Genomic DNA, 12,947 nt, shown 5'->3' on the forward strand with positions numbered 1-12,947 from the left:
TCAAATTCTCACCAAGCACCCGGATCTGCGCCCCCTGTATCGGCTTCTCCTCTTCATGCGAATGACAGAGATTTGGGCCTGGCCCGGGAGGAGCCATAAAATCTTTTGGCACCGATTCATTAAAGAAAAAATCTTCGTCCAGTCCAAGGTGAGTAATCGCTGTTCTGATGTCCACAAGCTCTTTTCAGTGGCAGAAACATTATGTGCAAAAAAAGTTACAAACAACGCTAAAAAACACACTGACTTGCGCTGGGTACTGCGGTCGAGTGGTGGGGGGAGCGGCGGAGGTCCTCGTCAGAGGGTCGCATGTCTATTAAAACACTTGGTGTGTCTATATTGAAAAATACCTTTTTACATGGAAATTACCATATTCAAAGTTTTTGGTCGTAAATCTTGGTAGAATATTTGATGTGCAATTAAGTCATCATGCGCTAGCCAGTTAGCATGCCGAAAGTCATTTTCTAAAGGCTTTCCACAGAAAACTTCCCAATTAGCTAAGTGTTGACTGCAAAGTAGGCCTACCTGGCAGAATGATATCATGATGATTTTGTATCCATTGGGTGTGCATTTGTTTTGCAAACTCTGCCATCACATGTACACTGTAACATTACATTGTACAGAAACACTGCTAGCCAACGGTCTCTTGCTAGGTGCGCAATTGAATGAAAGGGCAACTCGATTTTTTTCCCAGACCTCTAAACTGGTGTCTTGATGTGGTTTGAGCACTGTTGTAGACTTAGAACATACAATTTTGTCATTTTACTATGTTAAAAAAATAAACCGGGAAAACAGAATTTGGCAAATAACAAAATGGAAGTTGGCAAAAAAATACAACATTTTACAGTCTGCTGACTGTTCAAAATTGCTAACAAAATATCACCCTTTTTGAGATTGCGCGAAGGTTAAAAATGTTTCGCGTGGAATTATTTGTGTATGGAGGATAGGTAATTATTGGCTCCTTGCTCAGCCCTCAAATGAAAGATAAAATCATCCACTTTTGAAATAATGCATGCATCATCAGCTTTTCTGTGAGATATTGGCCCTGGCCAGTATTTCTTTCATTTGGGCCAGTAGATTTCAGTTGGCAATGTCCCGGTGAGCAACTGTCAAATTTACCTGAATGTCAAGCCCTGGCTGTTGTTTGATTACTTTCTTTGATTAGGCCTGGATTTGTGTAGAAATGAGACCCATTATAGAAGTTTAGTTGAGAAGCAGCCTGAGAGGCCGAGAAGGGTGGTACAGTAGGTGAAACGGAAACGGCCATGCCCTATGGAGGCTCCCTTCATACTGAGCACCCTGGCACACTGTCAGAAAGAGAGCAGGAGGGAGAGCGAAAGAAAGAAGGTGGAATGGAGGGAGAAGGAGGGGAAAAAGTAGGTAAGGGAGGGAGGGAAAGAGTGTGTAAGGGAGGGAAAGAGGGAGTGAGTGAGAAAGAGAGGGAGGGTGTGAGTGAAAGAGAGGGAGGGACGTCATGCTCTGGATTACAACCAGAGTGTGTTGGGGAGACGGAGAACGCTGCATGCTGCTGCTTTGCAGGAAAATGAGTTTTACTTCCAACTTTACATTGGGGAAAACGTTTTTCACAAAACTGTTTTGTTTTTAACAAAGCACTACTGATCAGCTTCACTCAGGTAAGAAATGCTCTGGATTTAGAATATGATTTTGTAGTATTTTCTGTTAGTTTGAAGACTTGGTGTGCAGTGTGCAGAAGGGGGTGTGTCAGTCTGAAGTATGGGGAAGTGAGAGGAGCGTGCACACTGCTCAGTGAAATGTAGGAAGCAAAGAGTAGATGAACTACTACTACAGACAGAGGGGGGAAACAACTGTTAATGTTATACTCAGGCTGTTGTGTTTTGTCTAACAGACTGTTTTGTCTTTTCGCACACTGTTTACTTTTTGAACTTGGGAGTTGGCGTGCTCTGTGTGTAAGCCGTACACCCCCACGGCCAACCCAGTTTACTGTGTGGATGTGTTAATTAAAGGTGGATTGTGTTCCTTGCATGCTTTTTCTTAACATTTATTGAACATTTGTGATAGAGGATGCATGTAAAGTTTTGAATAACCAATGTCGAGTTTGCATGCTATTTTTCAGTTTTGTCACATGCCTTTCTTGTGAAATGCCTTTCTTGCAAGCTCCAAACCCAACAATGCAGTAATCAATATCAATGTAGCACTAAAAATAACATAGGGTAGAACAAAAACACACAATAAATAAAATTAAGAACATGAGAAAGTAAGAAGCTAATACCCAGTTCCAATACCCATATTTACAATTTGCAGGGATGCTGGAGTGATAGAGGTAGATACTGTATGTGTAGGGGTAAGATGACAAGGCATCAGGATATATGATAAACAGAGTAGCATCAGCGTAAATTATGATTGTGTGCGTGTGTGTAGTCCGTATAAATGTGTGTGCATGTTATGTGTGTGTGTGTGTTGGAGTCACAGTGCATAGAGACAGTACAAAAATAAAATATAAGTGTCAACTCAAAATGTCTGTGTAGCCATTTTGTTAGCTATTTAGCAGTATTATGGCTTGGGGATAGAAGCTGTTCAGGAGCCTGTTGGTGTCAGACTCGTTGCCGCTTGCTGTGCGGAAGCAGAGAGAACAGTCTGTGGCTTCCGGGCCTTCCTTTCACACCGCCTGATATAGAGGTCCTGGATGGCAGAGAGCCGGGCCCCAGTGATGTACTGGGCTGTCCGCACCAACCTCTGTAGCGCCTTGCGATTGAGGGCAATGCTGTTGCCGTACCAAGCAGTGATGCAGTCAGTCAAGATGCTCTCAATGGTGCAGCTGTCAAACTTTTTGAGGACTTTTTGCCAAACCTTTTCAACTTCCTGAGGGGGGGAAGAGGCACTGTCGCGCCTTCACGACTGTACGTGTGAGTGGATCATTTTTAGTCCTTAGTGATTTGGACACAGAGGAACTTGAAGCTTTCGACCCGCTCCTCTGCAGCCCCGTCGATGTGGATAATCAATCAATCAAATAAATACATACACATTTCAAGTATCAAAGTTGGATGTCTAAGTGTATATATCAACGCCAAGTATTGGACCTGCGGCAAGTATTGAACTGCCTTGGACCTTGTCACTGGAACCCATCTACTACTAAAGGCTATAGTTCATGTTATCTCAACCAGAGCGAATGCCAACTATGTGGAGTATTGTTGGGCATGGTGGATCAGTCTGGTTGTGGAATTCATTCTCCCTCTTACTTCCTCTGCCTCCTGTGTCAATATCCTCTAGTTATCTCTCTGAGGCTGGCCTACTGCTGGCTGGGTGTGTGCTTACTGTGGCTGCCTTCCAAATGGCTCCCTATTCCACTATATATGGAATAGGGTGCCATTTCGGACAGCCTGTGGTTTTTATGGCTTGTCGTGGATCAGGGTCCCAGTAATAACTCTTGAGGAATGTTGAGTTTCCCTTTCCTGTAAGTCACCGCTCATCCTATTAGAAGGCTTGTCGCCTTGGATCAACAGACTGACTGACTGAGGACTGACCATGAGGAGTCAGTAGCTTTGCCGTGAGACTGAAAGGGTTGTCTGGTCTGGAGAGGGCTTTACTATCTATAGCAGCCAGGTTAACTTGTATCTCCACTCTACAGTGCATTCGGAAAGTATTCAGACCCCTTGACCTTTTCCACATTTTGTTACGTTACAGCCTTATTCTAAAATGGATTCAATAAATACAAATACAAAAAATACAAAAAAAACATTTTTTTATAAATTTTTGCAAATGTATTACAAATGAAAAACAGATACCTTATTAACATAAGTATTCAGACCCTTTGCTATGAGACTCGAAATTGAGCTCCGGTGCATCCTGTTTCCATTGATCATCCTTGATGTTTCTACAACTTGATTTGGAGTCCACCTGTGGTAAATTCAATTGATTGGACATGATTTGGAAAGGCACACACCTGTCTATATAAGGTCTCACAGTTGACAGTGCATGTCAGAGCAAAAACCAAGCCATGGCGCCGAAGAAGACGGCAGACGTTTTACAGCCCTCTAACCAATTGTACTATTATGTGTGTTTTTTAGCGTTATTTGTAATTTATTATGTACATAATGTTTCTGCCACCTTCTCTTATGACCAAAAAGAGCTTCTGTATATCAGGACAGCGATTACTCACCTCGTATTGGACGAATATTTTTTCTTCAACAAGTCGGATGGAAAGGATATCCTACAGACACCCGACCAGGCCCAAATCCCCGTCATTTGCATGAGAAAGAGACAGAGATATCGTGGACGTAGGTCGGGGTGCCTGGTAAGGATCCGACGGCGAGCGAGCAAACTGCCTCTTCCATCAATCCTATTAGCCAAGGTTCAATCATTTGAAAATAAATGAGACAACCTAAGATTACGGTTATCCTACCAACTGGACATTAAAAACTGTAATATCTTATGTTTCACCGAGTCGTGGCTGAACGACGACATGGATAACATACAGCTGGCGGGATATACGCTACATCGGCAGGATAGAACGACTTACTCCGGTAAGACAAGGGGTGACGGTCTGTGTATATTTGTAAACAACAGCTGGTGCATAAAATCTAATACTAAGGAAGTCTTGAGGTTTTGCTCGCCTGAGGTAGAGTATCTCATGATAAGCTGTAGAACACACTATTTACCAAGCGTTTTCATCTATATTTTTCGTAGCTGTCTATTTACCACCACAAACCGATGCAGGCACTAAGATTGCACTCAATGAGCTGTATAAGGCCATAAGTAAACAGGAAAACACTCATCCAGAGGCAGCGCTCCTAGTGGCCAGGAACTTTAATGCAGGGAAACTTAAATCCGTTCTACCTAATTTCTACCAGCATGTTAAATGTGCAACCAGAGGGAAAAAAACTCTAGACCACCTTTACTCCACACACATACAGTGAGGGGAAAAAAGTATTTGATCCCCTGCTGATTTTGTACGTTTGCCCACTGACAAAGACATGATCAGTCTATAATTTTAATTGTAGGTTTATTTGAACAGTGAGAGACAGAATAACAACAAAAAAATCCAGAAAAACGCATGTCAATAATGTTATAAATTGATTTGCATTTTAATGAGGGAAATAACTATTTGACCCCTCTGCAAAACATGACTTAGTACTTGGTGGCAAAACCCTTGCTGGCAATCAGAGGTCAGACGTTTCTTGTAGTTGGCCACCAGGTTTGCACACATCTCAGGAAGGATTTTGTCCCACTCCTCTTTGCAGATCTTCTGCAAGTCATTAAGATTTCGGGGCTGATGTTTGGCAACTCGAACCTTCAGCTCCCTCCACAGATTTTCTATGGGATTAAGGTCTGGAGACTGGCTAGGCCACTCCAGGACCTTAATGTGCCTCTTCTTGAGCCACTCCTTTGTTGCCTTGGCTGTGTGTTTTGGGTCATTGTCATGCTGGAATACCCATCCATGACCCATTTTCAATGCCCTGGCTGAGGGAAGGAGGTTCTCACCCAAGATTTGACGGTACATGGCGTCGTCCATCGTCCCTTTGATGCGGTGAAGTTGTCCTGTCCCCTTAGCAGAAAAACACCCCCAAAGCATAATGTTTCCACCTCCATGTTTGACGGTGGGGATGGTGTTCTTGGGGTCATAGACAGCGTTCCTCCTCCTCCAAACACGGCGAGTTGAGTTGAGACCAAAATCGAGCTCTTTAGCATCATCTGTCCACAACACTTTCACCCAGTTCTCCTCTGAATCATTCAGATGTTAATTGGCAAACTTCAGACGGGCCTGTATAAGTGCTTTCTTGAGCAGGGGGACCTTGCGGGCGCTGCAGGATTTCAGTCCTTCACGGCGTAGTGTGTTACCAATTGTTTTCTTGGTGACTATGGTCCCAGCTGCCTTGAGATCATTGACAAGATCCTCCCGTGTAGTTCTGGGCTGATTCCTCACCGTTCTCATAATCATTGCAACTCTACGAGGTGAGATCTTGCATGGAGCCCCAGGCCAAGGGAGAGTGACAGTTAGTTATTTTGTGTTTCTTCCATTTGAGAATAATTGCACCAACAGTTGTCACCTTCTCACCAAGCTGCTTGGTGATGGTCTTGTAGCCCATTCCAGCCTTGTGTAGGTCTACAATCTTGTCCCTGACATCCTTGGAGAGCTCTTTGGTCTTGGCCATGGTGGAGAGTTTGGAATCTGATTGATTGATTGCTTCTGTGGACAGGTGTCTTTTATACAGGTAACAAGCTGAGATTAGGAGCACTCCCTTTAAGAGTGTGCTCCTAATCTCAGCTCGTTACCTGTATAAAAGACACCTGGGAGCCAGAAATCTTTCTGATTGAGAGGGGGTCAAATACTAATTTCCCTCATTAAAATGCAAATCAATTTATAACATTTTTGACATGCGTTTTTCTGGATTTTTTTGTTGTTATTCTCTCTCTCACTATTCAAATAAACCTACCATTAAAATTATAGACTGATCAGTTCTTTGTCAGTGGGTAAACGTACAAAATCAGCAGGGGATCAAATACTTTTTTCCCTCACTGTAGGTGTGTACAAAGATCTCCCTCGCCCTCCATTTAGCAAATCTGACCATAACTCTATCCTCCTGATTCCTGCTTATAAGCAAAAACGAAAGCAGGAAGCACCAGTGACTAGGTTAATAAGGAAGTGGTCAGATGACGCAGATGCTAAGCTACAGGACTGTTTTGCTAGCACAGACTGGAATATGTTCCGGGATTCTTCCGATAGCATTGAGGAGAGCACCACATCAGTCACTGGCTTTATCAATAAGTGCATCGATGACGTCGTCCCTACAGTGACCGTACATACATACCCCAACCAGAAGCCGTGGATTACAGGCAACATCCGCACTGAGCTAAAGGGTAGAGCTGCCGCTTTCAAGGAGCGGGACTCTAACCCGGATGCTTATAAGAAATCCCGCTATGCCCTCCGAGTCATCAAACAGGCAAAGAGTCAATACAGGACTAAGATTGAATCGTAATACTAACATGTTTCAAGCAGACCACCATAGTCCCTGTGCCCAAGAACACTAAGATAACCTGCCTAAATGACAACCGACCCGTAGCACTCACGTCTGTAGCCATGAAGTGCTTTGAAAGGCTGGTCATAGCTCACATCAACACCATTATCCCAGAAACCCTAGACCCACTCCAATTTGCATGCCGCCCCAACAGATCCACAGATGATGCAATCTCTATTGCACTCCACACTGCCATTTCCCACCTGGACAAGAGGAACACCTACGTGAGAATGCTATTCATTGACTACAGCTCAGCGTTCAACACCATAGTGCCCTCAAAGCTCATCACTAAGCTAAGGACCCTGGGACTAAACACCTCCCTCTGCAACTGGTTCCTAGACTTCCTGACGGGCCGCCCGCAGGTGGTAAGGGTAGGTAACAACACATCTGCCACGCTGATCCTCAACACGGGGGCCCCTCGGGTGCGTGCTCAGTCCCCTCCTGTACTCCCTGTTCACCCATGACTGCATGGCCAGGCACGACTCCAACACCATCATTAAGTTTGCAGACGACACAACAGTGGTAGGACTGATCACTGACAAGGATGAGACAGCCTATAGGGAGGAGGTCAGAGACCTGGCCGTGTGGTGCCAGGATAACAACCTCTCCCTCAACGTGACCAAGACAAAGGAGACTATAGGAAAAAAAATAGGACTGAGCACGCCCCCATTCTCATCGACGGGGCTGTAGTGGAACAGGTTGAGAGCTTCAGGTTCCTTGGTGACCACATCACCAACAAACTATCATGGTCCAAGCACACCAAGACAGTCGTGAAGAGGGCACGACAAAGCCTATTCCCCCTCAGGAGACTGAAAAGATTTGGCATGGGTCCTCAAAAGGTTCTACAGCTGCACCATCGAGAGCATCCTGACTGGTTGCATCAGTCAGGATGGCCCTAAAAATTATCAAAGACTCCAGCCACCCTAGTCATAGCCTGTTCTCTCTGCTTCCGCAAGGATTCTTAACAGCTAATCATGGCTACCCGGACTATTTGCACTGCCCCCCCTCTCACCCCAACCCCCTCTTTTACGCTGCTGCTACTCTGTTTATTATTTATGCATAGCCACTTTAACGCTACCCACATGTACATATTACCTCAATTACCTCGACTAACCGGTGCCCCCGCACATTGACTCTGTACCAGTACCCCCTGTATATAACCTCCCTACTGTTATTTTATTTTACTGCTGCTCTTTATTTATTTGCTACTTTAATTTTTTTCTTAAACTGCATTGTTCGTTAAGGGCTTTTAAGTAAGCATTTCACTGTAATGTCTACACCTGTTGTATTCAGCGCATGTGGCAAATACAATTTGATTTGAGGTCGAAGGAATTGTCCGTAGAGCTACGAGACAGGATTGTGTCGAGGCACAGATCTGGGGAAGGGTACCAAAAAATGTCTGCAGCATTGAAGGTCCCCAAGAACACAGTGGCCTCCATCATTCTTAAATGGAATAAGTTTTTAAACACCAATACTCTTTATAGAGCTGGCCTCCAGGCCAAACTGAGCAATCGGGGGTGAAGAGCCTTGGTCAGGGAGGTGACCAAGAACCTGATGGTCTCACTGACAGAGCTCCAGAGTTTCTCTGTGGATATGGAAGAACCTTCCAGAAGGACAACCATCTCTGCAGCACTCCATCAATCAGGCCTTTATTGTAGAGTGGCCAGACGGAAGCCACTCCTCAGTAAAAGGCACTTGACAGCCCGCTTGGAGTTTGCCAAAAGGCACCTAAAGGACTGTCAGACCATGAGAAACAAGATTCTCTGGTCTGATGAAACCAAGATTGAACTCTTTGGCCTGAATGCCAAGCGTCACGTCTGGAGGGAACCTTGCACCATCCCTACGGTGAAGCATGGTGGTGGCAGAATCATGCTGTAGGTATGTTTTTCAGCTGCAGGGACTGGGAGACTAGTCAGGATCGAGGGAAAGATGAACGGAGCAACGTACAGAGAGATCCTTGATGAAAACCTGCTTTAAATAAATAAATGAGGAAAATGTCTAAACCTGTTTTTGCTTTGTCATAATGGGGTATTGTGTGTAGATTGATGAGGGGGGAAAAAACGTTTTAATCAATTTTAGAATAAAGCTGTAACATATCAAAATGGGGAAAAAGTCAAGGGGTCTGAATACTTTCCGAATTCAATTCCTTCGACCTCATGGCTTGGGTTTTGCTGTGACATGCACTGTCAACTGTGGGACCTTATATAGACGTGTGCCTTTCCAAATCATGTCCAATCAATTGAATTTACCACATGTAGACTCCAATCAAGTTGTAAAAACATCAATAGGATGATCAATAGAAACAGGATGCACCTGAGCTCAATTTCGTTATGGTGTATTGTGTGTAGATTGATGAGGAACCTTTTTTAATTAATCCATTTTAGAATAACGTAACAAAATGTGGAATAAGTCAAGGGGTCTGAAACTTTCCGAATGCACTGTAGTAGTCACAAACCAAAGTTGGGTCACCTGCTACTTACTGTCCTCTCTTCCACTGGCATACTGTTATGTTCTGCTGGTAACTGTTTTCTTTCTGTCGTCTGGAGATCAAAGCAAGAGTGTGAATAGTCTCTGTCTCTCTCTGTCTCTCTCTCTACAATTAATGCCACCTCTCCTGGCTCTTACTGACACCTATCCATGAGCCCCCTCTTTCCATTTACTCGATTTCAACGTCCACAGACGTCGTTTTTTTGGTCTGGTCCAGACCAGTCATGATTTCAACGTCCACAAACTTTTGGACCGGCCCTCATTTTGCCCAAACATAGACGTCAATGATTGGTTCAGATTTGGACCGGACCAAATCTGAACCAATCATAGACGACTGTTTCACAAATATGGACAGAAAAGTACACTACATTACAGTAGAGTTCAGTACAGTAAAGAAAAGTATAGTACAGTACTAGGGCTGGCATTATTACTGCATAACCGTGTAACCGACGGTTATGGATGAAGACGTTCATGAAAATATAATAACCGTCATAACCGTAGAAAAATAAATATGTGTGGAATGAACTGCTGACTGAAGACGGGACCGCCTGTCATAAATCCACTTCTCTTACTGTAGTTCAATAACCAAAAGCGCATTTTTTTTATTTTCTTTATTTTTAAAAGTTTAATGTCGTAGCTGATACCCCATTCTTTCTGCAGACATCTTTGAATCATAATTCGGAGCAGATATTTAAGAGTTTTTGGAAAACGTGCTTACATAAAAAACTGAGGGAGATTTTACCAAAAAAGTGAAGTGTGTTGTTTAAAAGTGGTCCTTGAGTTGTATGGTTTGTTAAACTTTGTCGTAGCCGGCCGCGACCGGGAGACCCATGGGGTGGCGCACAATTGGCCCAGCGTCATCCAGGTTATGGGAGGGAATGGCCGGCAGGGATGTAGCTCAGTTGGTAGAGCATGGCGTTTGCAACGCCAGGGTTGTGGGTTTGATTCCCATGGGGGCCAGTATGAAAAAAATAAAATAACAAAATAATGTATGTACTCACTAACTGTAAGTCGCTCTGGATAAGAGCGTCTGCTAAATGACAAAAAATGTAAAATCAATGGATTTTGTTTGGCATACATTTTAAGTGAAAAATCTGAATCTCAGCACAATTCGGTCACCGTCGAATTGCCCCTTTGTAACGATGACTGTGGTACACACTCACCCCCAAAGTGTCTGTTTTTTCCCATATCAATGTCTGTGGGTGTGTGTGTATTTGCTCCCCCTTACACTCACAAGTTCTAATGCAGTGTTTTCCAGAAGTACAGTGCCTTCAGAAAGTATTCATACCCCTTGACTCATTCCACATTTTGTTGTTACAGCCTGAATTCCAAATGGATTAAATTGATATTTTTTTCTCACCCATCTACCCACAATACCCCATAATGTATTGAAAATGAAATACAGACATCTCATTTACACCTGAGTCTACATGTTAGAATCACCTAGAATCACCTTTCTTTCTGGGTAAGTCTCTAAGAGCTTTCCACACCTGGATTGTGCAATATTTGCCCATTTTATTATTTTCAAAATTCTTCAAGCTCTGTCAAATTGGTCGTTGAACATTGCTAGACAATCATTTTCAGGTCTTGCCAAAGATTTACAAGCAGATTTAAGTCAACACTGTAATTCGCCCTCATTCACCGTCTTCTTGGTAAACAACTCCAGTGTAGATTTGGCCTTGTGTTTTAGGTTATTGTCCTGCTGAACGGTGAATTAAACTCCTAGTGTCTGGTGGAAAGCAGACTGAAGCAGGTTTCCTCTAGGATTTTGCCTGTGCTTAGCTCCATTCTGTAAAAAAAAAATGTATCCCGAAAAACTCCCCAGTCGTTAACGATTACAAGCATACCCATAACATGATGCAGCCACTACTATGCTTGAAATTATGGAGAGTGGTACTCCGTAATGTGTTGTATTGGATTTTCCCCAAACATAACACTTTGTATTCAGGACAAAAAGTGTATTGCTTTGCCACAATTATTTCCGTATTACTTTAGTGCCTTTTTGCAAACAGGATGCATGTTTTGGAATATTTTTATTCTCTACAGTCTTCCTTTTCACTCTGTCAATTAGGTTAGTATTGTGGAGTAACTACAATGTTGATCCATCCTCAGTTTTTTCTTATCACAGCCATTAAACTCTGTAACTGTTTTAAAGTCATCCTTGGCCTAATGGTGAAATCCCAGAGTGGTTTCCTTCCTCTCCGGCAACCGAGTTAGGAAGAACGCCTGTATCTTTGTATTGACTGGGTGTATTGATACACCATCCAAAGTCTAATTTCACCATGCTCAAAGGAATATTCAATGTCTGCTTTATTTTTATTTTTACCCATCTACCAAAAGGTGCCCTTCATTGCGAGTCATTGGAAAACCTCCCTGGTCATTGTGGTTGAATCTGTGTTTGAAAATCACTGCTCGACTGAGGGACCTTACACCTAATTGTATGTGTTGGGGTACAGAGATGATGTAGTCATGCAAAAATCATGTTAAACACTATTATTACAAACGGAGTGAATCCATGCAACTTATGTGACTTGTTAAGCAATTTATTTTTTGATTCCGTTTTGTTCTTTCCCAAATTCAGTTTAGTTTTTCTAGGTTTCTGTTTTTCCCAGTTTTCTTTAGGTTTTCACTCTCAATCACACTTAATTATTATTTTAAAATAGAAAAACAACATTTGATATTCTAAGTCCACGACAATGCTTAAACCACACCAGGAGACCACTTTTGAGGTCTGGTAAGAATTTGAGAAATTTAGATTTATGGGTGTAGTTACCATTTAATTCAAGTGTGCACTTAGCAAGAGGCTGTTGTTTAGCGATGTTTTTGTAAAGCACATGTTATGGTAGAGTTTGCTAGACAAATACCTGTTGGATTGATGATGCCATTCTGCTAAGTAAGCATATGCTACTTTGTAGTTAACATTTTAATTGAGAAGGTTTTTGGGAAAGCCTTTCCATCTACCAGAAGTCTGTTTTCATTAGCGTCATCGCTAAAGGCTACACGAAGTGGTAGACGCGTGCGCCGCACACACACAGACAGGGCCATTTCCTCTTCAGAAAGTTGCATTAAATATGAATCACTGATTCATACTGTTCATGATTTATGATAAACTTGGGCTAATAAATACATTTTCAAAACATTTATTTGATTCCCTTCTAAGGTCAATACAACATCTTTATATTGTTGAATTCCTTTTTTATTATTGTTGAATTCCAAATTATCATATTTGGGCCAGAATGAGGCTGTCCATTACCTATTGTTCCTGCAGTGATTCACCATCTTTAACAAATGTTTTCATAATTTATCTGCACATAATTGGCAACAGCAGCCTAAATAAGATGTAATAAATAAGTGTTATCCAGCTCAGGGCTCCAGCTATGCATTTGGTTAGCTAACTTGCTAGCTAAGTGGCTTGATTGCATGATCAAGATTCTTGGTTACAGCGGAGACAATCAATCACCTCCTGGA

The 12,947-nt window shown here is 42.8% G+C and overlaps 1 protein-coding gene across 1 annotated transcript in view; it reads left to right on the forward strand.

Annotated features, from left to right (window-relative positions):
* Positions 1–1,535: 1,535 nt before the first annotated feature.
* Positions 1,536–12,947, forward strand: part of LOC311135950 (phosphatidylinositol-3,5-bisphosphate 3-phosphatase MTMR4-like) — a 135,262-nt gene continuing 123,850 nt past the window's right edge. The window contains exon 1 of the mRNA XM_084169992.1: positions 1,536–1,631. The gene's annotated coding sequence lies outside the window, so the exon portion shown is untranslated. The remainder of the gene's footprint in view (positions 1,632–12,947) is intronic.

This window comes from Coregonus lavaretus, assembly GCF_964263955.1.
Source record: "Coregonus lavaretus genome assembly, chromosome: 10".
Taxonomy (NCBI): domain Eukaryota; kingdom Metazoa; phylum Chordata; class Actinopteri; order Salmoniformes; family Salmonidae; genus Coregonus; species Coregonus lavaretus.